This window comes from Rhinatrema bivittatum, chromosome 11 (genome assembly GCF_901001135.1).
Source record: "Rhinatrema bivittatum chromosome 11, aRhiBiv1.1, whole genome shotgun sequence".
NCBI classification, from domain to species: domain Eukaryota; kingdom Metazoa; phylum Chordata; class Amphibia; order Gymnophiona; family Rhinatrematidae; genus Rhinatrema; species Rhinatrema bivittatum.
In genome coordinates, this window is record NC_042625.1 from 68786373 (window position 1) to 68810919 (window position 24547).

The 24547-nt window shown below is 45.7% G+C and overlaps 1 protein-coding gene across 1 annotated transcript in view; it reads right to left on the reverse strand.

The window, feature by feature from the left end:
- Positions 1-22453, reverse strand: part of GPR4 (G protein-coupled receptor 4) — a 63902-nt gene extending 41449 nt beyond the window's left edge. Inside the window, exon 1 of the mRNA XM_029572088.1 lies at positions 22329-22453. The gene's annotated coding sequence lies outside the window, so the exon portion shown is untranslated. The remainder of the gene's footprint in view (positions 1-22328) is intronic.
- Between the last annotated feature and the right edge of the window lie 2094 nt (positions 22454-24547).

Genomic DNA, 24547 nt, shown 5'->3' on the forward strand with positions numbered 1-24547 from the left:
TTATTATAAATGCAGAACTTTTAATTGCATGTGGTGAGAGCAGAGGGGGCACTAGGCTGTAAAGTTCGGCTAGGTGCCTAATATTCTTACATCGGCCCACAGAGAGTGTGTCACACGCAGACCACCACCATTCACCCATCTTCCACTTCGCCAGGGAGGGAAATGCCGGGGGAAATGGTGGGCTCCTGGCAGTGCGGCAGAGTTGCCCGCTTCCTAGAAATATTGTCACTGACACGCTACCTGCCCCTCCTCTGGGAACTCTGACCCATGCTTTCCCCCTTCCGCGGCATTTCGAATCCGTGAAAGAAGCAGACTACAACGAGAGCCCCTTCTTAACGATTTGACCTGTGCTGTGCCTTGGCAGGGGCAGAGACGAGGTGGGGGAGGGGAGCGCCAGTCATCCCTCACCTCAGGCAGCAAATTCTCTTCAGCCGCTCCTGGATGTGGAAAGTCAGTGTCCACAAGATAAAAAGACTCAACTTCAAGCCAAGTAGGATGGAGTCAGTCCTTCAGGCAGCCCACTAAACACATCTGACGATTAGGCAGAGCTGCACCACTAAGAAATTTCAGAAACCATAAAGTGCTGAGTTTGAGATTTGAAGATTTTTTTTGTTCCAGATAAAACTGGAAATTGCTAAGTCTACAAAACCTTTACCAGGAACAGAGCAGGGCACATGCTGATAAATGTAATTAGTCTAGGTCAGGGGTAGGCAACTCCAGTCCTTGAGTGGCTGGGTTTTCAGGATATCCACACTGAATATGTATGAGATGCATTTGCATGCACTGCCCACCCCTGGTTTAGGTAACACATGCATTCTGCGGATGCTAACCCTTCCAGGCCATGCAACGGGGAAAATCGGTCCAAGAAGCTAAATCCTTTTTTAATCTGTGCAATTATAAGCAAATAGTTGCTTTTGAAAAGCTCACACTGTTTCCTGGTAATGACAACCCCCAAGGTACTGAAAACAATCTTTCTTAAGCCTGAAACTAGAAAGACAGGGAGGAATAACAGAGCTAGGACCACTCAGGGAAAAAAAACTCTGATTTATTAAAATGTTTCTTGTAACCCACAAGCATGCCATATGAAGACAGCAAGCTTAACCCAAGATGGCCAATGACTCCAGAGAGCATATGAAGCTTAGCATATCATCTGCATACAGAGACACTTTATGCAAATGTCACCCTCTCCTCGGGGCCCTCCCAGAATGCACGGGCACAGTCTAGTCCCTGGGGCCACTTCTGCTCCCAACTTTCTGTCTCCTCTCAGTTCATGCCAACGCATTCCACAATAGGCCACCAGGCTGTCGGGGTTCATTCCGACAGGGAGAAGGATAAACCTCCGGGGCGCCAGACTCCTGGGAGTGGGGACCCACACACAGTCTCTCACATCTGTAAACTGTCTGGATCCACAGTACTCATGCCCGGGATGCCCTTGCTTGAGGGTACCCTTGACTCTGAAGAAAAAATGCTGGACACTTCGGTGGGTGAACAAAAAAAACAATTTACTGCAACCAAAAACAGTGAAAGTCCAGTTCACAACAAAAATTCTCCAGATCTTCACACAAAAAATAAATAGTCCCACGGGATCTCTTTCTCAGTTCTTTTAACTGAGTCAGTGTCCCTGTGGAAGACAAGCACTAGGAAAAGCCCCAAACCTCCTACATGGTAGAGAGTGGGCTCCTAGTAGGGCTGAGATCTCCTATTTCTTTCTTTCTTTTTTTTTTTTTTTTTTAATTCTTTCTTTTCAAGATTTTAACAGATTACAGCCATATCATCGACATTAAAGAAAAATTGGCAATGTAATTTAGGAATAATATACCATTCCCAAAAGAACCAATATTAAAAATATCCAGTAAGACCCCAATAATGGGAACTGAAATATACAAAGAAAAGGGAAAGTAAAGCTCAATAATTATAATATACCCTCCTTTCTACGTGGAGACAAAAAGGAAAAGCCAATTATGGAGGTACTATCGGGGCTCTTTCCCTGTTTTGCAAGAAGCCTTCCAATTGGTCAGGATAAAAAAAATATATACTTATAGGTGCCAACACACTTACACGGAAATTAAGGAAGAAAAGTCACTCCTATATCAATCACTCGTTGTTTTATAAGCAAAAATACTTTCCTTCTCAATTGGGTTGCTCTAGCAACATCAGGGAAAATAGCAAGACGTTGACCTAAAATCTTTCCTGTGTAAGACTGAAGGAAGAGAGGCCGGAACGCTGACAGGGCCTGCGCGATCGGCGCCGGAGACCCGCCGGGGTAAGGCCTACTACTTCCCTCTTACCCGCGACCGCCTCCAGCGCCGACCACGAGGCACCCCCTGCCTTCTCTCCGCAGACGCTCCACCGCCGTTCTGCTGCTTCCGCTTCTGCTGCCGACAGCCAATCCAGCGCTCCCATCTTCGGCAGCCAACCCGGCGCCTGGACTCCCTCGCCGACCAGCCAATCGGGGGACAGCCCCGATTGGACTTTAAATTCTTCGCGGCTCCCGGACAGAGCCCTCTTCGGCCGCAGACTCAGCAGAAGGAAGAGAGGCCGGAACGCCGACAGGGCCTGCGCGATCGGCGCCGGAGACCCGCCGGGGTAAGGCCTACTACTTCCCTCTTACCCGCGACCGCCTCCAGCGCCGACCACGAGGCACCCCCTGCCTTCTCTCCGCAGACGCTCCACCGCCGTTCTGCTGCTTCCGCTTCTGCTGCCGACAGCCAATCCAGCGCTCCCATCTTCGGCAGCCAACCCGGCGCCTGGACTCCCTCGCCGACCAGCCAATCGGGGGACAGCCCCGATTGGACTTTAAATTCTTCACAGCTCCTAGGTGTCGCGCGCCGGGCGTCGCGCGCCGAAGGAGCGCAACAAAGGGGCCTGCCCCTTTGTGCGCCCCTTAGTGCAGACCTGAGCGCAGACCTGAGTGCAGACATCTGGAGCATCACCATCCCACTAACGCAACCATTGGACAATTGCAGTAAGTACAGAACAACTCTCAACATCAACCCGTACTACTGCAAGCCCTCAGCAAGCATATTACATCTTCATCACCGCCAATCAGAATCTACACCCCAGGGTCATCACTATACTATCCTACCACCAATTCAAAGGACCACATCTAAATTAAGCACAGCGAACCTAAACTATACTACTCACATAACCAAACATGACTTTATCAACTATTCCCATCATCCACAATTTCAGGAGATTCACAACAAAAAAACAAGCTACACCACAATCCTTACAAAAAAGACTCATTCCTATCATCATTTCACCCCTAAACCAACTACTCGGCCTCTCACTCTTCACCTTATCACTGTTGAACGCACAGTCTTTGACTAAGAAAACTCACCTCCTGCATGACTACCTGCTGGAAACAAACACTGACCTTTTTGCAGTCACTGAAACATGGTTAAAACCAGAAGACATCGCCATTATCAACCAACTCCCTACGCACTCGCACAACATATTCTCTATTCCTAGACTCAAAAAACGAGGAGGCGGTCTCCTCCTTGCAGCAAGAAAATCATTGGGAATGGAGCTAAAAAGTACTATATCATCACACTCCCTGGAATTCGCAGTATTTAAAGCTGCCCACCTACAAATTGGTCTCATATACGCTACCCCAGGTTACCTAGAATCTGATCCTTCACCTTTGATTGAAAATATAACTAAGCACATTAATACTGACACACCAGCGATTCTCCTGGGGGACTTTAATCTTCACGTGGATGTATCTCCTCTCTCTCCGAGCTGTGAAACATTCCTAAATACACTAAACTTCATGGGTTTTAAACAACTAATCAAAGATCCTACCCACAAAGCAGGCCATACGCTGGACCTCATTTTCATAAATCAGCAACTTTCTTCCTCCTCTCACCCCACATGCCTCACAATCCCCTGGTCGGACCATAAACTGATCAACACTGTACTAAAAATAAACCTACCTACTCCTCCAAAAAAGCTAAATAACACTATCCAATTCAGGAAAATATGCAGCCAGGAGACAATCAACAACAGCCTAACTACTGAACTTAACAATCTGGACTTCACAAACGCGGACTCAGCCATATTATCCTGGGACAACATCACCAAAAAAGTGGCCGATGCTTCATGCCCAACTATCACCAAAGCTGCCCGAACAAATAAAGACAACAAAAAACCCTGGTACACACCACAATTAAAATCCATAAAACAGGAGCTCAGAAAAAAAGAACTACATTGGCGTAAAAATCCAACAGCTTCTAACCTCTCGACATTCAAGTCCACGATGCACCTATACAGAACATCCATCCTCCAAGCAAAAAGAGATTTCTACTCACAAAAAATACACCATTTCATCTTTGACCCCAGAGCGCTCTTCTCACTAATCTCATCCCTCACGAAACCTCCATCGACAGACATACCAGATGATAAAGCGGCAAGTAAAGCAGAAGAACTTGCAATTTACTTCAAGAATAAGATCCCAAACCTACTAATGCAGTCCAAGAACAACAACAATTTTACGCCAGTCACACCACATATTACCTTCCCATCACAAAAGACATGCCTGAGAGAATTCGAAATGACTGCCTCTTTAGAGATAGAAAATATCCTAAAAAAAATCAAACCCTCCTCACATCCTCAGGATACCATTCCCATCAATCTCCTCATCTCATGCGCTAAAACCATATCCAAACCCATTGCACAAATCATCAACTGCTCCCTATCCCAAGGGCTAGTCCCAGACTCTCTCAAAATGGCAATCATAAAGCCACTCCTGAAAAAACCCAACCTCTCACCAGATATCCCATCCAACTTTCGCCCAATAGCTAATCTACCGTTCATCGCTAAAATCCTAGAACGAGTAGCAAATAAACAACTCACAGAATACTTAAATGATAACAACATTCTCTCTCCAGCCCAGTTTGGTTTCCGCCAATCTAGAAGCACAGAAACCCTCCTAATCTCCTTAACAGATTCCATATTACTGAATCTTGAAAAAAGATGTCCTTGTCTACTCATCTTACTAGACCTATCAGCAGCATTTGATACGGTCAATCATAACACATTAATAGATCGACTGTCAGACATTGGAATTAGAGATACAGCTCTCAACTGGTTCAAATCGTTCCTTAAGAACAGACAATATAAAGTCAAGGTCAACAAGGAAGAATCTCAACCAATCACCTGCGACTTGGGAGTCCCTCAGGGATCATCACTCTCACCAACCTTATTCAATATATACCTCCTCCCACTCTGCCAACTCCTGCTCAACCTCAAACTCATCCACTACTTATACGCAGACGATGTACAGATTCTAATCCCCATCACCGAATCTCTCCAAAAAACTCTGGATTTCTGGAACACATGTCAACAAGCCATCAATAACTTACTCACAAGCCTAAATCTTATCCTCAATCAAAACAAAACAGAATACCTACTCATTTCTCAAGATGGAACCTACTCACTTCCCAGCACCAACTTATCCACCCAAATAACTTTGTCACCACAAGTCAGAAATCTAGGAGTTATACTTGATCACCAAATGAATTACAGAGCGCTCATCAATAACATAGTAAAGGACGGATTCTTCAAATTACAAGTCTTAAAAAGACTCAGACCACTACTCCATTTTCAAGATTTCCGATTGGTTCTACAAGCGATCATACTCACGAAAATAGATTACTGCAACTCTCTTCTAGTAGGCCTACCAGCAAACGCCTTAAGACCATTACAGATGTTGCAAAACGCTTCGGCAAGGATCCTAACCAAGACCAACAAAAGAGACCACATCTCACCCATTTTAAAAAGCCTACACTGGCTGCCCGTCAATTTCAGAATACGCTTCAAAGTGCTCTCATCAATACACAAAGCACTACACAACCTAGCCCCACTCATGCTCAAAACCCCTCTCCAACTCCACACCTCTACTAGACCAGTGAGACATGCCTACCGAAACAATCTCCAGATACCACCAATGAAATCAGCTTTAAGCAAAAGAGCATTCTCCACAGCTGGTCCTAAACTCTGGAATACGCTCCCGCCGGAACTCAAATCAGTGCAGTGCCCCATTATTTTCAAAAAAAGACTTAAAACTTGGCTCTTCCACCAAGCTTTTCCATAACATCAGACAGCACAAGCTTCTCTGCCAAGGTCCCCCTTTAAATCATTTTCAATCAAACCATAAGAGAATCTATATAAGAACATCAGTTGTTGTCAACAACCTATAAGAGAACTATACAAGAACTAGACAAGTTCAATTCTAAAAACTCTTTGAACCCCTATTCAATACCCATAGAACAACACAAAGAATTCCATAGAACATCACAAAGAATTCCCCAAAGAATTCTTCAACTTTAACTCCTTGGCAGCCCAAAAGTACAAAATGCAATTCCCAACCTCCTGACAGTCTTAAAAGCTATACACAACCCCACACAGAAGTTATCTGCCTCTGCCTATATTAGGCTATGTATATTGTATTTCTTTGTTTAACCCCATATATTCATTTCCAAGTTATTCTTCCTGTTCTCTGTAAGACATTTGCTTGTCACTGTTATTGTTCAAAATGTAAACCGAATTGATCAGTAATTCTGTTATTGGAAAGTCGGTATAGAAAAGTTCTAAATAAATAAAATAAATAAATAAATAAAACATCTTCATGGTCCAGATTTTATCAGATTCAAGAGCAAAAACAACTAATAAAGTAGCATAACCAGATATTTCAATTTGAGAATCCTGTATTAAGATTATCTAAAGGATTAATTTGCGAGGAAAGACTCCCAGGAGGTAAAGATACCTGCTTGGATGGTAAATAAAAAGCTTTAGTGATAGATGGAATAGAAGATTGCGGAACATTTAGGACCTCATTATTGAACTTTCTGATTAACTCTATTGCAGATACTGAAACAGATTTAGGAAAATGTAAAATCCTCAAAGCTTCCAATCTATGTTGACAGACTTCTTGGCCCTTGACCAAAGTCACATCAGTGTTTCCTATGGTCTCACATTTCTGCTCCAAAAGAGTAATGCGCTGCGTAGAAGCATTTAAAGCTTCATCTTGCCCAGAAATCTGATTTTGGACTTGAACAGTAGCAACCAAATTATGAAATCTAGTCCCCAACGATTGTTCCAATCCTTTAATGGCAATCCAGTGTGACTCCACGGTGACCCGCGCTGGTCTTTCAGAGGTACTGGTAAGAGATAAATTGCCAGTAGAAATCTGAGATGACAACAAACCTTGGACTCCCCCATAGGTGAATCATCCAGAACATCTTGTACTAGTTCCTGATTCCTGAAGTCCAGGTACTAGCGCAGGTTCTAAAGCAGGTGGTGGGCGGAGGTCAGGGCTTAAAGAGATGGAATTCACAGAAGCGACAGGAGAAGACCTATCTAGCTGAACTAGCCCTGAAGGAGTACTCGAGCTTGAGGATTGAAAATATCCCGGAATGGTCGATTGGGACATCGAAGGGGAGCTGAAGGATCAAGGGGGGGAAATTGGACAGTTCCCTTTCTCTTCTTCCCCATAAAGCCAGACGGGAAATCAACCAAAGAATTGAAAGAGGAGAGCACTTACTTGGAAATAATCGAAGGCAAGAAAAAACAAAGCTGCGCGCCACTTTGGCACACGCGGCTGCGCCGGCGGCGGTAGCACACCACAGCACCTTGAAATTTAAAGGCCCCTCCTGATGTCCTGGGTAGATGACGTCAGACGCCCAGGACAGTCAGGGACCTCAGCTGGAACAGGCACCGGGCAGCCAAGGCACAGGAAGCAAAGGTAGAAAATGCTTTCCTCTCAGTCCCCAAGATCTCCTATTTCTTTCTCTGATGGTAAACAGCTGATGATAGAAAGTCCAAAACAGTGTTCAGTTCCTTCCAAAAATAGCAAGTATAAAACTTTCTGCAAAAATATTACTTTCTTCTTCTCTATCAGTACTTTGTCAGGGCACTGTTGTCCCTTTGTCAGGGCGCTGTAGACCTCCCAAGGCAGGGGGAAAAAATCCTCTTTCGGCAGGAGCAGGATCCCAAAAGTAAAAACTCTAAAAAAAAAACAAAAAAACACAAAAACCAAAACAAAATAAAACAAAAACCCCCCACCAAAACATAGAACTCTTCACAAAACGTCTTTCAAACTCTTCTTCACTCCTCTAAGACAATCCCTTCCAAACTGTGGGGTGCTGGTCAGGGCATAATCTCTCCCTTTGGATCAGGCAGTGAAACCTAAGATTGGGATCAGCCAAAAAACTACTCCTCCAATTCAAGACTCCAAAATACCAAACAAAAAAAGACCACTCCTCCCGAATCAGGCTATGAGACCCAAAAATGGGGAGCACTCCCCAACAGCAACCCAAAATCAAACAAAACCTACAGAAAACCACACTGCTCCTTGTGCATGGCTGACCAATGCAGACAAACGTCTGTGGAGGTGCTTGCAGGGATGATCTGCAAACTACAAAAATCTGAGTCTGGGGCTCTATGTAGGGACCACCTGGATAGTGGATACCTAGTGGTCTCAATACAAAGTACCATTGCTAATGAGTCCACAAATATGTGGGAATCCACTTATGAATTGCGCCAGGACCTCTCTAACTAAATTGGAAAGGAGAGACAAAAAGGGGCAACCCTGTCTTGAACTTCTAAGATTTGGGATATGAGCAGGCAAAAACTGTTAACAATAACCGTGGCTTAGGGGTCGGAATAAAGTGCCTGCACACAGACAAGAAACAGTAGGAAACTGAAATTTCTCAAAACAGAAAACATAAAAGGCCAGGACATTAAATCAGAGGCCTTTTCAGCGTCCAGGGATAGGCTAAGACCAGATGTTTGGCTTGTCTCAGTCCAATTAATAATGTTCAAAAGGCATCTGGTATTGCCCGTTGAGACCCTGCCTTTAATAAATCCAGATTGATCAGGGCCGACCAAGGTTGGGAGTAGCTTCTGTAAATGCAGCTGCAAGATCTTCGTTAATATCTTAATATTTGCATTCAACAATGACATGGGCCTACACGAGCCACAGTCAAGCTAATCTCTTCCTTTTTAGTGCAGGAGAATAATGTTAGCTTACAATAAATTACAGAAGAGCTTGGGAGTTTGATATGATTAAATAGCTCATGCAAAAAAAAGGAGATAAAGGCAAAGAATGCTTATACCACTCAATATGGTAACCATCAGGGCTAGGACATTTACCGGAAGGAAGACGTTTTATGGCCCTGTAAATCTCAGTCCCAGAGATGGGTGACACCAAGTTCCTCAGTTAATACTGGTGGACTTTATTCAGAAAGGAATTGATAAGCACAGAGGAGTAGGATTTTTCAGGTATGTACAATTTAGCGTAAAAGTGCTTAAAAGCACTCGAGATTTTCCTCGGAAGGCAAGTTGCTCTTCCACCAGGATCCCTGATTTCATACATATTTGTAGGCTGCTTCCCTGGTTTATCTCCATGCTGATAACATTTTTGTTTGGGAAAACCAGAGAGACTTCTTCAAAGCTCTCCATCTCCAATTTCTTCAACTCTCTCTCTCTCTCTCGCTCTGCTCTTTCCCTGACAGTTCTTTCTCATTTTCCTGAGGGAGGAGGACGGGGAAAACTTTGGTGCCTAGAAACAAATCAGACATTAACACCTTATTCCGAGCTGTTCTAATTAATGAGTTCCATATTCCAGATGTTTCCTCCTACGCTTTTGGAGCAGGGAGGGGAGTGGGAGCTGCTGTGTGGCGGATATCAGAGAGGGTGTGAAATGTGTGCAAACGGAGCATTTTAAGGGAAAGGGAAATGTGAAATAATGTAGGGTGGGCGTCTGCCTATTGTCCGTCTCTTTACTTTATTTAATCCTTGCTTGCAGAAGAGAAATTAATGCCGAAGGAACAAGCACCACACTGCTAGCGCCGCCTTATTACTGCTCTCAGGCCTGCTACACAAAAGTCAGGCGGAGCAGCATCGGAAAGCTTTTTTGAGGGGAAGTTATAATCAGATGAATGGCATTTTTTGGCCCCTGCGCGCCCTGCATTTTGCTGGAGTCTCCTCCGGTATTTTCAGCCCCTGCACTTTCTGTGCTCTCCTGGCATGTCAGCTCCCTGTCCGAACTCACAAGGAGCAGAAGAACCGTTGACTTTATGCATCCTTTTCCCAGTTTACTGAGGAGGAAAGAAGACAGCGCAGAGTTATTTTGACACATTTTTTCATAGATTTGAAGGGAAGAGAAATCGTAACTGACAGTATGTCAGACTATAAATGCTGCGCTGTCAGAGCCTGCCCGGAGTGAGGGAGGGAAGAGGGAATGGCAAGCGGGACCCACAGAGAGAGAGAGAGAGAGAGAGGGCTGGAGGTGTATGAGGGAGACAAGCAGAGGGAAGGCGGGGAGGGAAATTGTGGAGGCAGAGAAAGATTGCTGGGTGGGAGGAGGGAGAGGAAAAAGAGGGAGGGCTGGGCTCACGTTGAGTGCTACTCACCCTGCGATTAGTGTAGATTAGCAGGGAGAAAGGAAGGGGTAAGACTGCATGGACTTTCTCTTGCCCCTCTCCCCCAGCCCATATCCTCTCTCTCCTTCTTCCCCTCTTCTATATCCTCAGGCTCCTTTCTCACGCAGCCTCCCCATAGCCAGTCCACCATCTAGCCATTCCCACCCCCTTTAGTCAAGTCTCCCCCTTCCTCCAGCTGCAACTCAACATCTGCCCCCATCAGAAGATCCTCGCCTCTCGAATGTCCCCACCCCCGCACTCAGCCAGTCCTTTCTCAAAAGATCACGCACCCCACCACTTCTGCCACCAATCAGAGCTGTGGGGAGGAGGAGGGGAGCAGTGGTCCCTCGGGCCACCTCTTCCTCCTCTGCGACCCAGAACCAGAGAGTTGGGCTTTGAACAGAGCGCGGCAATCGTATTCCAGGCAGCAAAGGAAGAAGATGCAGCCATGGCCCCACCACTCGCTTTCTCCTCCTGCCAGCTCCGACTGGCGACGACTTCCTCTGGGCCTCGGCTGGCAGCGGTGAGGATTGCAGGGAGGGGAAGGAGGAGGCAGGCTGGCAGCAGCAGTAACATTTTCAGGATGGCTGGTGGCAGCAGTGATGATTCCGATGGGGGGGAGGGAAGGGGGAGGGGGAATGGAGAGGGAAGGTGGCTGCCCAACTTAAAAAAAAAAATGTGAAAACGACGTGTGCTCCTCCTCTTTGGCCAGTAGACATACGTGGCCACTGAGGAAAGCACGGGCTTGCCTTGGAGCAGCATTAATTTTAATAAAACCCCACCCAGAGAATTCCCAGCTGTGACTGGGATAAGGAGATAGGATGGAAGAATAGGGTGGGGATCCTGCCACCCACAGAGAAATGTGGCGTGACCAGAGGCAATACTGAAAAGGGCATCAGCATTCTGGAATGTTGTCCTTATCTATGTCCTTTTCTAATTTTATTTTGTTATTATTAATACGTAGTCCTCTTTATTTGGGGATAAGGTTAGTGGGAAATACATGGGTGAAATCAGAGTTCACATGGCTAGAATGGCTGAATCTGAAGTAGGTTTTTAGCCAGCTAAAAGTTTGCGCGCACCTTCACATCACGTTGCCTTAGAGGATTAATCCTGGTGGATTAATTTGTCAAAGGAGAAAACTCTGTGTGCATTACGGTTCACAATATGTACCCACGTAGCCAATGAAAGCGCTCTACGTGGTTTCCGATGGCGTCGGTGTACTTTTTACCATACAAGCAGACGGTATTCAAACACGAAGCATGCAGGCCCCTTGCGTTTGAATATCAGCTGCATTTTGTGCAGGTAAAAAAGTGGGCACAGAGAGAGTGCCAGTTATGTGCCCATGTGGCCCATTTTGTATTACTTAACAACACATGTACAAATGCTTATGTGCGGGAATCTGAGAGGTAAAAATGTGGAAAGGCAAAAGATGCATGGAGGAGAGATGGGGAGAAGTGAAAGGGAAGAGAAACAGTGTCAAGGATGGGGGAGCTGGGGAAAGGAGAAGAAAAAGGAAAATGGAAAGAAAACCAGGGAAAGGAATTAGGAGAAGCCAGAACATGACAGCATAGAAAAGAGAGAGCAATATGATGTAGCCATTTTATTGGGAGGAATGGTTTAAAAATAGGAGAATAAATAAAATAAAATGTGGGGGAAAAGGCAATATCTGATTTTGTGACTTTGGAACGTGTTTCATTATGTAATATCTGATACCTGATATTGATGTCCTGTAATTGTTGGTGGGTGGGTGCTTGCACACATGGCAACTTTTCCTTTCCTCCCCTGCCCTCCACCTCTGTCTCCCTGAAGTCCATAATCCAAACTTGGGTTGTCTGAATGTGCATTGCAGGGTTTCTTCTCAGGGCCAGCACAACTTGAGCAACAAGCTGTAGGGAGTGCAGCAAAATTGCCCTCCACTGCCTTTCCCCTCAGCATTTACCCTCTCACAGGTAGATGTGAATCGGTTATTTACTCTTTCAGATAATAGAAGGACTAGGGGGCACTCCATGAAGTTAGCATGTAGCACATTTAAAACTAATCGGAGAAAGTTCTTTTTCACTCAATGCACAATTAAACTCTGGAATTTGTTGCCAGGGGATGGGATTAGTGCAGTTAGTGTAGCTGTGTTTAAAAAAGGATTGGATAAGTTCTTGGAGGAGAAGTCCATTACCTGCTATTAATCAAGCTGACTTAGAAAATAGCCATTGCTATTACTAGCAAGGTAACATGGAATAGACTTAGGTTTTGGGTACTTGCCAGGTTCTTATGGCCTGGATTGGCCACTGTTGGAAACAGGATGCTGGACTTGATGGACCCTTGGTCTGACCCAGTATGGCATGTTCTTATGTTCTTAGCGCTGACCCAGGTCCTCGCTCCTGCCCCCTCCTGCTAATCCCTTGGTTCCTCACTGATGCCTTCCTGTTCCTCACTGCCAAGCTGGGCAGCCATGTGCACGATGTCTGCGAAGCTGCAGCTCCGCCCCCTCCCTCTGCTGGGCATGTGACCACATTGCCACAGGGACTGGGAGCAGACGGCGGCTCCAGTTCCTGTATTTAGACACCTCGGACGCCACCCGGCATCTATTTGAGGATCTGTTAGCAGTGGTGGAGGCCTGGTGGAAGGATTTGGTGGCTACAGGGGCAGGGTTGGGGGGACAAACGGAAGCAGCAGCAGCTGTGGTGTCAGCCAGTGGTTACGAAGGGAAGGAAGTTTTGCCAAATTTTGAATTCACCCAGGGCAGCCAGAAACCTTGCACTAGATAAGAAGACTTTCAGGTGCTGTAAAAACATAAGGATACGTAGAACATACAATAAGGGGCTGAAGAGGCTGGAGAAGCCCTTGGTCCGCTTATAGAGTTAAACTTGCAGTTTGCATTTTCACTGTGGGAGCTCAAATGGAATGCAGAGCTCAGAAAACCCGTGCATAATTCATACTTGGACCATTTTAATCCTGTGAAGCATAACTTCAACAAATCAATGTAAGGTCTTAAAGAAAGTGACTGAAGTAAATAGAGAGATTTCTCTGCTGACTCCATGCCCATAGACCACATGACAATCTAAATGTCCTTATCGTTCAAAAACAGAAAATTAATCCATCACTTTAGTTCTTCTGGTGCTGTATTTATTTAAAGCACTGCTTCTCTCTACAGCACTAAAAAAAAAAAAAAAAAAAATGCACCGTGTTTCTCTGTTGTATTGACACCTGCATGGGGTTCTGATGAAGACCTGCTCAGTGGTTATCGATGCTGTATTCGTGCGTTACATATAATAATCAGCATGCCGCCTATATGAGGTTCTGATGGCAATCAGCACAGTTTACTTAGGTTCATGATGGTAGGGGGGGGGGGGGTAAGTAAAGAAAGATGCTTTTAAAAATCATAAAGAAGTAGTATAGGAAGCCTCAGAGAGCCAGCAAGAGAGAGAATGTGAGAGGAAGGCCAGATTCTTGGCTCAGGAGCAGGTGTAAGTGTGAATAGCTGCCCAGTCTGTGACTAGAATCTTAGTACTCCTTCCAGCCCAAAGCTAATTTTAAACCACGGACTTCACTTTTTCAGCCTCACTCACTGGTGTCTGACGCTGCCAAACCCCACCTAAATGCTTTGGCATACCGTAATCAACTCAAGCTACGAGAACCAATGGCAAATCTTTCCATTGTTCAGCGCGTCCTGAGATAGTTATTGATTTCTGGCTCGCATTACAGGGACAGACAGAATCTTTCCATCTCTGTCTGGGAAAGGGGAAGAGATGAAGGAGATGAAGACGCACTGGCTGAGAACGGCTGCAGGAGGGGGGGAATCTCACGGCTGCTGCAATCCCAGTCTCCCCCAGCAGGAGGCGCCGAAGGGAATGCTGCAGAAGGCTCTGGCTGAGGGCAGAGTCCTATCTTTTCCCTGTAGGATGTGCTGTAGGGGATGGTATAGTTGCATTGCCTCCTAGGTGTGTGCGCCATCTGGAAAATAATGAAGTCTGTGGAGGTGCATGGCAGGTAACTCTGACTAGGAGGGTGCTGTCCTTCCCGAGATGGGGAGTGAGGAATGGCGGGGGCACATCGTTTGCGAGTTCATGCAGAAATAGCTCTGACAGACCTCCCTCACGTGACCCAGCCCACCACCATGTTTCTGGAGCATCAGCTAAATCCAGCAGCACCAGCAGAAAAACAGCAATTAACTATCCAGGACACCTCATCTCAGTTCCTCGGAGCGTGTCCAGACCCGATAACGATCTTCTGCCCTGGATCACTGACTGCTCCTTGGCATCAGGGCTCGACAGGGCGTTACGGTATTTTAAGATGTGTTGCAGGGCCTAGATTTTAAGTAACCGAAAGCAGTACAACAGCAAAAAAAAAAGAAGGATAGTGGTGGTTCGCCTGTGCTTTCTGACGGGCTTAAGCGCCTTCTCCCCTCTCTCCCGCTGAGTTATTAAAAGTCTAGACAGCACTGGAGCGAACAAGCATCTTATTAGGGGAGGTAGGGCACATAGGGATGGTGCTCAGGTGGTATTTAGGTACCTGTTGAAACAGATTCTACAGTAAGGAGGGAGAGGTTCTCAGCTTGTGAGTTGGGCTGGTGGATAGAAAGCTTGTTTTTAGGAAGCTGATTTTATTTCGCTCTTCTCATTGTGCTATGACATCACACTACACACACATATCTCATCTCTTATTAATAATACTCACCATTTCTATAGTGCTATGAGACGTGCACAGCATTGTACACTGGTGGTAAGCATTCAGATTCAATAAGCCCCTGCATAAAAGAGCTTACAATCTAAGTGGGTACCTGGGGCAATGGGAGATAAAGAGATCAGTACTCAGCCATGCGGCAAGCAGAGCTGGCACAGATATTCAGCGGAGCCCTGCCAGTTAGGTGATCTGCAGAATACAGCCAGATAAATGTATCTCATTAACTTTAGGGCTGCTCTTCGTCACAGTTAAGGCAGATAATTTATCCGGCTAACTCTGAATATGCCTCGAACCTAGCCAGACAAACCGTCTGAATTTTGACCTCAAAGTCACAAAGTGTGTCAGTGGGGGAGGTGGGATTTGAACGCTGGTTCTCAGACTACTAGACCACGCCTATAATTTCATAGTCTCCCCCCTCATCCCCTGAATTCTTATACGCAGAGCTAGAGCTGCCAGTAGACTCAATGTCACCAGGCACAGGCTGAACCATTGCTGGTTTTACCTCCATCACAGGCATGGACTTAAAATTCCAATTTCACACCATTATGGACTGCAAGTCCATAGACACAGTAGGGATAAAGCCAGCATTGGCTCAGCCTATCCCTGAAAACCTGGAGCTTATTGCCAAACCTACTCGAGGCCTGCTTCTGGGTCCCTCTGAAGCCTCCCATGTTCTCAGAGGCGACCTGTAGCTCCCAAGGTGTGAGAAGCCCAGGGAGCGCCAGAGACAGACAGCTACGGTAAGAGGTCCCCGAGGAAGGATGCAGACTCTTCCCAGAGACAGTGGCACCACCTGGCCTGCCACTAATGAGCTGGCACAAACCACACTGAAGGAGCCTGAAGCATGCCCACACTGTCCTCAAACTGAAAGGCGCTTGAGGCACAGCATGATGGGTTTCGGCTTTTTCTCTGAATTCTGATTGACACACACCGACTTCCTGAGCTTGCTCCACGACTTCCTCTCTCTGCATTAACTCCACTTTTCAGTTGCTTGCCGTTTCCTCTGTCTGTGCTGATGCATGAAAAAAAAATCTCTCAGGCTGGCCGGCAAGGTGGGTAGAACTGGGTCCTTCCACCCTACCCACAAGAGCTGGGGCCCCTGGATCTCCAGCTGCCCCAAAGAGGGCAGATCCCCAGTGAGGAATCTCACCCAGGTCGTCTGTCTCGCAGCATCTAACACTACAGGGCTGTCAAGTAATGCTTGGAGAGAAGAAGTCAAAATCAGACTAAATCCATCTTGCCCCTTCCATGTGTTTCCCAGAACACTCAGCATTCGCTGCCTTTTAAGACTCCTGCAAAATATCCTAAGTTATTAGAAATTAGGGATGTGAATCGTGTCCTCGATCGTCTTAACGATCGATTTCGGCTGGGAGGGGGAGGGAATCGTATTGTTGCCGTTTGGGGGGGTAAAATATCGTGAAAAATCGTGAAAAATCGTTAAAAAATCGAAAAATCGAAAAACCGGCACATTAAAACCCCCTAAAACCCACCCCCAACCCTTTAAATTAAATCCCCCACCCCCAAATAACTTAAATAACCTGCGGGTCCAGCGGCGGTCCAGAACGGCAGCGGTCCGGAACGGGCTCCTGCTCCTGCATCTTGTCGTCTTCGGCCGGCGCCATTTTCCAAAATCGACTGCAGGAGGTCGTTCAGCGAGGCGCCGGAACCCTCGCTGAACGACCTCCTGCAGTCGATCTCCTGCCGGCGCCATTTTCCGTATGGAAAATGGCGCCGGCCATACGCGTATGGCCGGCGCCATTTTCCGTACGAAAACGATTCGCGGCGGGAAATCGCTCCCTGACCCCCGCTGGACCTCCAGGAACTTTTGGCCAGCTTGTGGGGGGCCTCCTGACCCCCACGAGACTTGCCAAAAGTCCAGCGGGGGTCCGGAAGGACCTCCTGCCGTCCAATCTTTTCGTCTATGGCCGCCGCCATTTTTCGGCGCCATTTTGGAAAATGGCGCCGGCCGAAGACGACAAGATGCAGGAGCAGGAGCCCGTTCCGGACCGCTGCCGTTCCGGACCGCCGCTGGACCCGCAGGTTATTTAAGTTATTTGGGGGGGGTTCGGGAGGGTGGGGGATTTAATTTAAAGGGTCGGGGGTGGGTTTTAGGGGGTTTTAGTGTGCCGGCTCACGATTCTAACGATTTATAACGATAAATCGTTAGAATCTGTATTGTATTGTGTTCCATAACGGTTTAAGACGATATTAAAATTATCGGACGATAATTTTAATCGTCCTAAAACGATTCACATCCCTATTAGAAATGGTAAACCTGGCCAATCCGGTGGTTCAGTGGCAGTGCAATGTGCTGCAATGCTTTAGGTCCCTGGTTCAGTTGACAAGTTTGGTCTTCTGCTCCCTGGTTCGGCTGGGGTGGGGAATCATGATCACTGCTCAGAGGCGACACCTAGTGGCTGGTTTCAGGGCCCATAACTGCCACTAGGTGTCGCCCCTGAGCAAAGGGAGAGGAGGAGGGGAATTGGGGAAATAGGCCCCTGAATAGTTGTGAATGAAGGCTCATGGCACCAGATCCCAGCCCCAGTTCTGACTGAACCGGATGTACAAAGGAGCAAGAGGAAACTGCTTGATTTAAAAAAAAAAAAAAAAAGGCAAAACAAGTTGTATCTGAACAGATCAGTGGAGGAGGAGGTCAGAAGAGGGGGCAGGGTGAAACTGAGGGAGGAGGATATTATCCTGCCACTATACAAGGCTTTCAACAAGACACAAGTGGAGAATGGGGGTTCGGTTGTGGGCACCTGTCCTCAAAACAAGAAAGGCACAAAGACAGAGTTACTCAGAGGAGACTTGGGAGCTTCTATACGCTGAAAGATTGCCCAAACGGGGGCTATTTACAGTAGATAAAAGTCAGTTAAGAGAAGATTTAATTGCGCTATAACTCAGCAGATTCTACAGGCAATCTTTCTACCCCAAGAGAAACAAACGACAAGCGAGCCTCCTCCCAGGCTAAGGGGGAAAGTTTTCATCCCGTGTTCTATCAAATGTTTTGATTTACCCTGGTCAGTTTTGAGATTTGTTCTTGCCAACTGTCTCCAATATGTCGTATTCTATTTTGCTAAATACATTTCTTCCATTACATTGTGATAAATTTAATCTCTTGTGGGAGCTATGGGGGCCAGACCTGATCATGACACCATGTAACTTACATTCTATCTTCATATTCTATTTTACATTTCTAAAACCTAAAACCCCCATTCTTTGTTACTTTAAACAGAGATAATTTTCTTTAAAATAAAAAACAAACAAACAAACCAGGTACCAGGTGGGTGACAGCAGTGGCCTCCACCTTCCAATCCTACTGCACTGGTGAAAAAGTTCGATGCTGGTGACTTGTGACAATCACCCCTGACCTCATATGGTGGTCTGTATAATCTGTCTTTTGTGCATTTGTTATAGGTGAAATTTGGGAATATTTTGCCAACAGAAGTGGTCATGGCTACAATACTAAATAATAACTTCAACAAACACAGGATTAAGTTTACAGAGTAGAGCACTTTCGGAGAGCATGATAATGGAGCAGATCCCGGGACTTCAGCCATTCACTGGATTAGGGAGTCAAGAAAGAATGATTTTCCCTTTACTGGACTGGCACTTCCTAATTTCAGCTGATTAGAGGGTCTTCATTTGTACCCCATGCAGGCATCACAGCGATTCACGTAAAACATGAACACAGCACAGACAGCTGACGAGCAGATCTTCATCAGAACCCCATGCAGGTGTCCACTGATACACGTAAAGCAGAAAAACACAGCACAGACAGCTGAAGAGCGGATCTTCATCAGAACCCCATGCAGGTGTCCACTGATACACGTAAAGCAGAAAAACACAGCACAGACAGCTGAAGAGCGGATCTTCATCAGAACCCCATGCAGGTGTCCACTGATACACGTAAAGCAGAAAAAACACAGCACAGACAGCTGAAGAGCGGATCTTCATCAGAACCCCATGCAGGTGTCCACTGATACACGTAAAGCAGAAAAACACAGCACAGACAGCTGAAGAGCAGATCTTCATCAAAACCTCATGCAGGTGTCCTGTCCACTGATACACGTAAAGCAGAAACACAGCACAGACAGCTGAAGAGCGGATCTTCATCAAAACCTCATGCAGGTGTCCTGTCCACTGATACACGTAAAGCAGAAACACAGCACAGACAGCTGAAGAGCGGATCTTCATCAAAACCTCATGCAGGTGTCCTGTCCACTGATACACGTAAAGCAGAAAAACACAGCACAGACAGCTGAAGAGCGGATCTTCATCAGAACCTCATGCAGGTGTCCACTGATACACGTAAAGCAGAAAAAACACAGCACAGACAGCTGAAGAGCGGATCTTCATCAGAACCCCATGCAGGTGTCCACTGATACACGTAAAGCAGAAAAACACAGCACAGACAGCTGAAGAGCGGATCTTCATCAAAACCTCATGCAGGTGTCCACTGATACACGTAAAGCAGAAAAACACAGCACAGACAGCTGAAGAGCGGATCTTCATCAAAACCTCATGCAGGTGTCCACTGATACACGTAAAGCAGAAAAACACAGCACAGACAGCTGAAGAGCGGATCTTCATCAGAACCCCATGCATGTGTCCACAGATACATGTAAAGCAGGAACACAGCACAGACAACAGAAGGGAGGGTTGGAGCAGCAGGCTGGGACCCAGGGAAGTCAGGGTTCAAATCTTGCTGACACTCCTTGTGACCTTCAGCAAGTCACTTCATCCTCCATTGCCTCAGTTACAAACTTAGGGGGTTATTTACTAAAGCTTTTCTCCCATTTTGTGTCTAAGAGAAAAAAAAAAAGCTTAGTAAATAGCTGCCTTAGGGCCAGATTCATTAAGACCTTTCTTCCATTTTGTGTCTATGGGACCCTTAGTGAATCAGGTACTTAGATTGTACACCCTCAATGGATACGGAATACCTACAGTACCTGAATATAATCCACTTTGAAATTTCAGGAAAGGTGAAATATATAATTTTAAAAAATCCAAAACACATGAAGGCATCACACTGATACATGTAGAGCATGAATACCGGGGAAGGAAATTCTTTATATTAGGGTGATAATGATAAGAGGTGCACACCAAGTTTTTCAAGAAAGTACAAAATGTAAGATCACATTTGGTAGTGCCAAAAAAATGGAGAATTAGGGATGCAAATAAAGGAGAAATGAATATACTTTTAAGAAAGAATTAAAAACATGGCTATTTATAAAGGCCGTGTATTCATAACACAACCCTCCTGCTCTTATTTTACCACTAATTAGCGCCACCTCTTTCTAATTGACCTTCATAATAGGCATCATTGTGCGGCAACTTGTACCAACTTTTCACTCTGCCTTATTTTTAATCATCGGTCAGTCCGTATTTTTTGAAAAAAAATTTTTTGTGCTTAAAACTTAAAGTGCTCCGTGCTTTTACTTTTCTTGATAAATTATAAAGTCTCACTTAACTTGTGATGCCGATATTGCAAGCTGTTTGTGCCCAGGTTACTCATCCGATAATAAATGGCAACGTGATGACTCTCCACATTGCCGTGTCCACATTGCCGTGTCCACAGACACGGCAATGTGGAGAGTCATCACGTTGCCATTTATTATCGGATGAGTAACCTGGGCACAAACAGCTTGCAATATCGGCATCACAAGTTAAGTGAGACTTTATAATTTATCAAGAAAAGTAAAAGCACGGAGCACTTTAAGTTTTAAGCACAAAAAAATTTTTTTCAAAAAATACGGACTGACCGATGATTAAAAATAAGGCAGAGTGAAAAGTTGGTACAAGTTGCCGCACAATGATGCCTATTATGAAGGTCAATTAGAAAGAGGTGGCGCTAATTAGTGGTAAAATAAGAGCAGGAGGGTTGTGTTATGAATACAGTGTGATGATTGATCCCCAGCTCAAATTGATATAACGTGTCAGCTGACGGTTATAGTTCTATTTATAAAGGCCTTCAGAGAAGACACCAAGGGTTTTACACTTTACTAATAGGTGAATCTTGACCTATTGAGAGGCTGTTTTGTTGATTGTTTTACTGATGTTTAATGTTTATTTTTTAAATTTTTAACTTATAGTTGTTGTACTTGATTTTTTCCTTTTATTTTTATTGTTTTTTCTTTGATTTTATTTTCTTGATTTTATTTGCTTTATCTGTTATATTGTATAGTTCTATTGGTTATTGTATATTGAAATGGTGAACCGGTATGATTGATCACAGAATATCGATATATAAAACAATATAAATAAATGCCAGAAAAGGTTAATTGCCATCCGGAGCGGTCTGCATACTTCTGCTTCTTCCAGCTTACTGGAGGAGAAGCTGGCTTTACTGCTGCCCGTGCTGTACCCGTCCTGTAATGAGCGAGAGACTCTGTATTGTGTGTGTAGCTGGCATGGCTGCCACCCTGCTGTGCCCCTGCCGGGGAAGGGTAACCTGTGCGAGAGACACTTTTCATTGATACATCAGCCGCATCCATGCCTCGAGGAGAACAGGTATAAAAAAAAAAGTCCTAAGGAGAGCAGCTCTTACTCAACTCAGCTCTCTCTTAAAAGGCTAAAAGTGAGATCAGAAGGCATGCAATGCCGGGTTTTAAGTTTCTTCCACCGAGAGGTTTCCGGCACTTGATAAAAAGCAGATTGGGTTACTCTCACGCATCTTTCTCTCTGGGTCTCTCTAGCCTCCCTCATTGTCTGACACTGATTACCCCTCACCCCCGCTCTGTTATCGGCTGTCACCCACACACTCCGTCATTCTCTGCTAAAAGATAAAACATGCATTAGTAGGAAATGTCACAGCACACAATATAATCCTGGCAGGAGTGTGGCATTCCTGTTGGCTGTAACAACCGGCATTCCCTGACCCTACTTTCCAGCAAAGACACCCCTTAGCCCCCTCCCCCTGCTCCCAGGTCCGTGATATCCTCTAGGAGCCATGCATTGCCCAAAAACGGGGGAGCAACCAAGATTCATTATCCTCAGGCAGCCCTCTGCCTTTAAAAGCTAATTCAACTCCTTCCCTGCCCTCTTCAGCTTGGATCTTTCCGAGCTTTCCAGTTCTGGAAAAGTTAACTCCAAAGAAGCTGTGAATGATGAAAGCCAGCGTTCAACCAGCAAGCATCAAGGTCAGGAAATGAAATGTAGAGCGGAATATTTCTGACAGCCTCCCATATGGCAATAGCAGGATGGAAAAAAAAGCGAAAGACCTACCATGCCCGTGCTCAGGTGCTGCTCGAGTGTGCCCACGCCAGAGCTGCAGGAGGCAAGGTGAGTGGCTTTCAGAGCCCCTGTCGTTGGGACAAAAACCCCAGCAGGTACCCAGCGGCTGAGAGAGGCAGCCAAGACTAAGGAGAGAAGGCTCAGATCGCACACCACACACACACACAGGCCAGCCTCCTTTAACCCTGTCATAGCCAGTGTTAACTGTTAACCCTAGCACTGCCAGTGTCCCCGAGCAGGGCTGAGAGAGGCAGCTAAGACTAAGGAGAGAGGAGGCCCTACCAGCATCCTTGATCAGGGCTATGAGAGACAGCGTAGGGAGAGGAGCTCAAAGCATACAAGGCACACATGCACAGAGGCCAACCTCCCCTTAACCTCGTCACTGGTCAGGTTAACCCTGGCCCTGCTGGAATCCCTGAGCAGGGCTGCAAGAGCAATTAGAGAGTAGAGGGGGAATGTGTGTATGTGTTGTGTGTGTGATCCTACAGATCATACACACACACACACAACCCCACCAATCTGCTGTAATCCCGTTCACTCTGGCACTTCCAAGGTTTCTGAGCAGAGGCAGCATTAACCCTCTTGCTAGCAGCCACAGTCCCAGACAGAGACAGCTAACTAATGCAGCTTTGACTTTTGCAGGGATGTCTCAGTGCCAGACACTCAAGAAACAGACAGCCCAGGGCACACAGCCCAAAGGTTGCAGAGTAACTAGTCTCTGAATAACCGTGCCTCTTGGGGGGGGGGGGGGTGGCGGTGGTGAGGAGTCAAGGCTACGATTCTCAGCCTGATTTGGGCGCTCTCTGGATCCTGACCTGCAGGCTCCCAAGGCAGTGAGTGGCTCTTTCAGCTGCTGCACACTCCTGTCGCCAGGCAAACCCATCAGCAGGGAGCCCACCAAACCTGGGGTCTTAATCCAATGGACACAGGGGGGAGAAGGAGGATTGGAGAGGTCAAATGAATTGATTACAGATGAGTAGAGATTTTTTTCACTTACCCCTGGGTCACCCTGTACAAGGAACTGTGAGATAGGCAGCATTCAGTTCAATAACTATATAACTACCTCTGTATCCTCAGGTCACCCACCTCCCCGACACAGTTACATTCACACATATAACGTTGGCATTATTGTTTATTTCTTATTTGTTTTCCAAATTTGTTCTCTCTCCTTTCTCCTTCTAAACATGGTAACACAATACATGATGGTAGAGAAAACCAATTGGCCCATCCGGTTTTTCCAGTTATTCCTGGATAAAGGAGTTTGGCTGTCATGTTAGTTCATGCAAATGCACAGAAATGAATTTTAACAAAAAGAAAAAAAAAAATATATATATATAAGGTGACACCTTTTTATTGGACTAACAATTCATTTCTTAACTAGCTTTGGAGAGCTAATACTCTTTTCAGATCAGAATTCAAACGAGCAAGAGATGACATTACCAGGAAATATGAAGTGATGTGGATCATAAGAACATAAGAAGTGCCATGCAGAGTCAGACCAAGGTCCATTGAGCCCAGAATTCTGTCTCTGACAGTGGCCATTCTGGGTCACAAGTACCCAGCAGATCCCCAGTAGTTGACCTGTTTCTTGTATCTCACTCCCAGGGATAAGCGCTGGCTTTCCCAAGTCTGCCTGGCTAATAACTGTTTATGGACTTTTCCTTCAGGAGCTTGTCCAATCTTCTTTTGAGCCCCACTGTGTTACTTGCCTTGAGCACGTCCTCTAACAAGATTTCATAGCTTGATTGTGTGCTGAGTGATAAAATATTTCCTATGATTTATTTTAAATCTGCAGGTTGCTAGGTGAGGTGGAGTGTCCCCTAGTCCTAGTGTTGTGAAAGGGTAAATAACCGTTCCACCCCACTTGTGATTTTATAAATTTCAATCATTTCCCTTCTCAGTCATCTCTTTTCCAGGCTAAAGAACCCTAATTTGATTAGCCTTTCTCCATAAAGGAGTTTTTCAATCTCTTTTTATAATTTTCATCACCCTTCTCTCTGTGCCTTTTCTATGTCCACTATGTGTTTTTTTGAGAGGCAACCACAACTACACACAATTCTCAAGATGTGGTCGCATCATGGATCTATACAACAGCATTATGACATTCTCCGTTTTGTTCTCTATTCCTTTCCAAATAATTCTAGTTGCCTTTTTTGATGGCTGATGCACACTGCTGAAGATTTCAAGGTATTGTCAACAAGCACTACAAG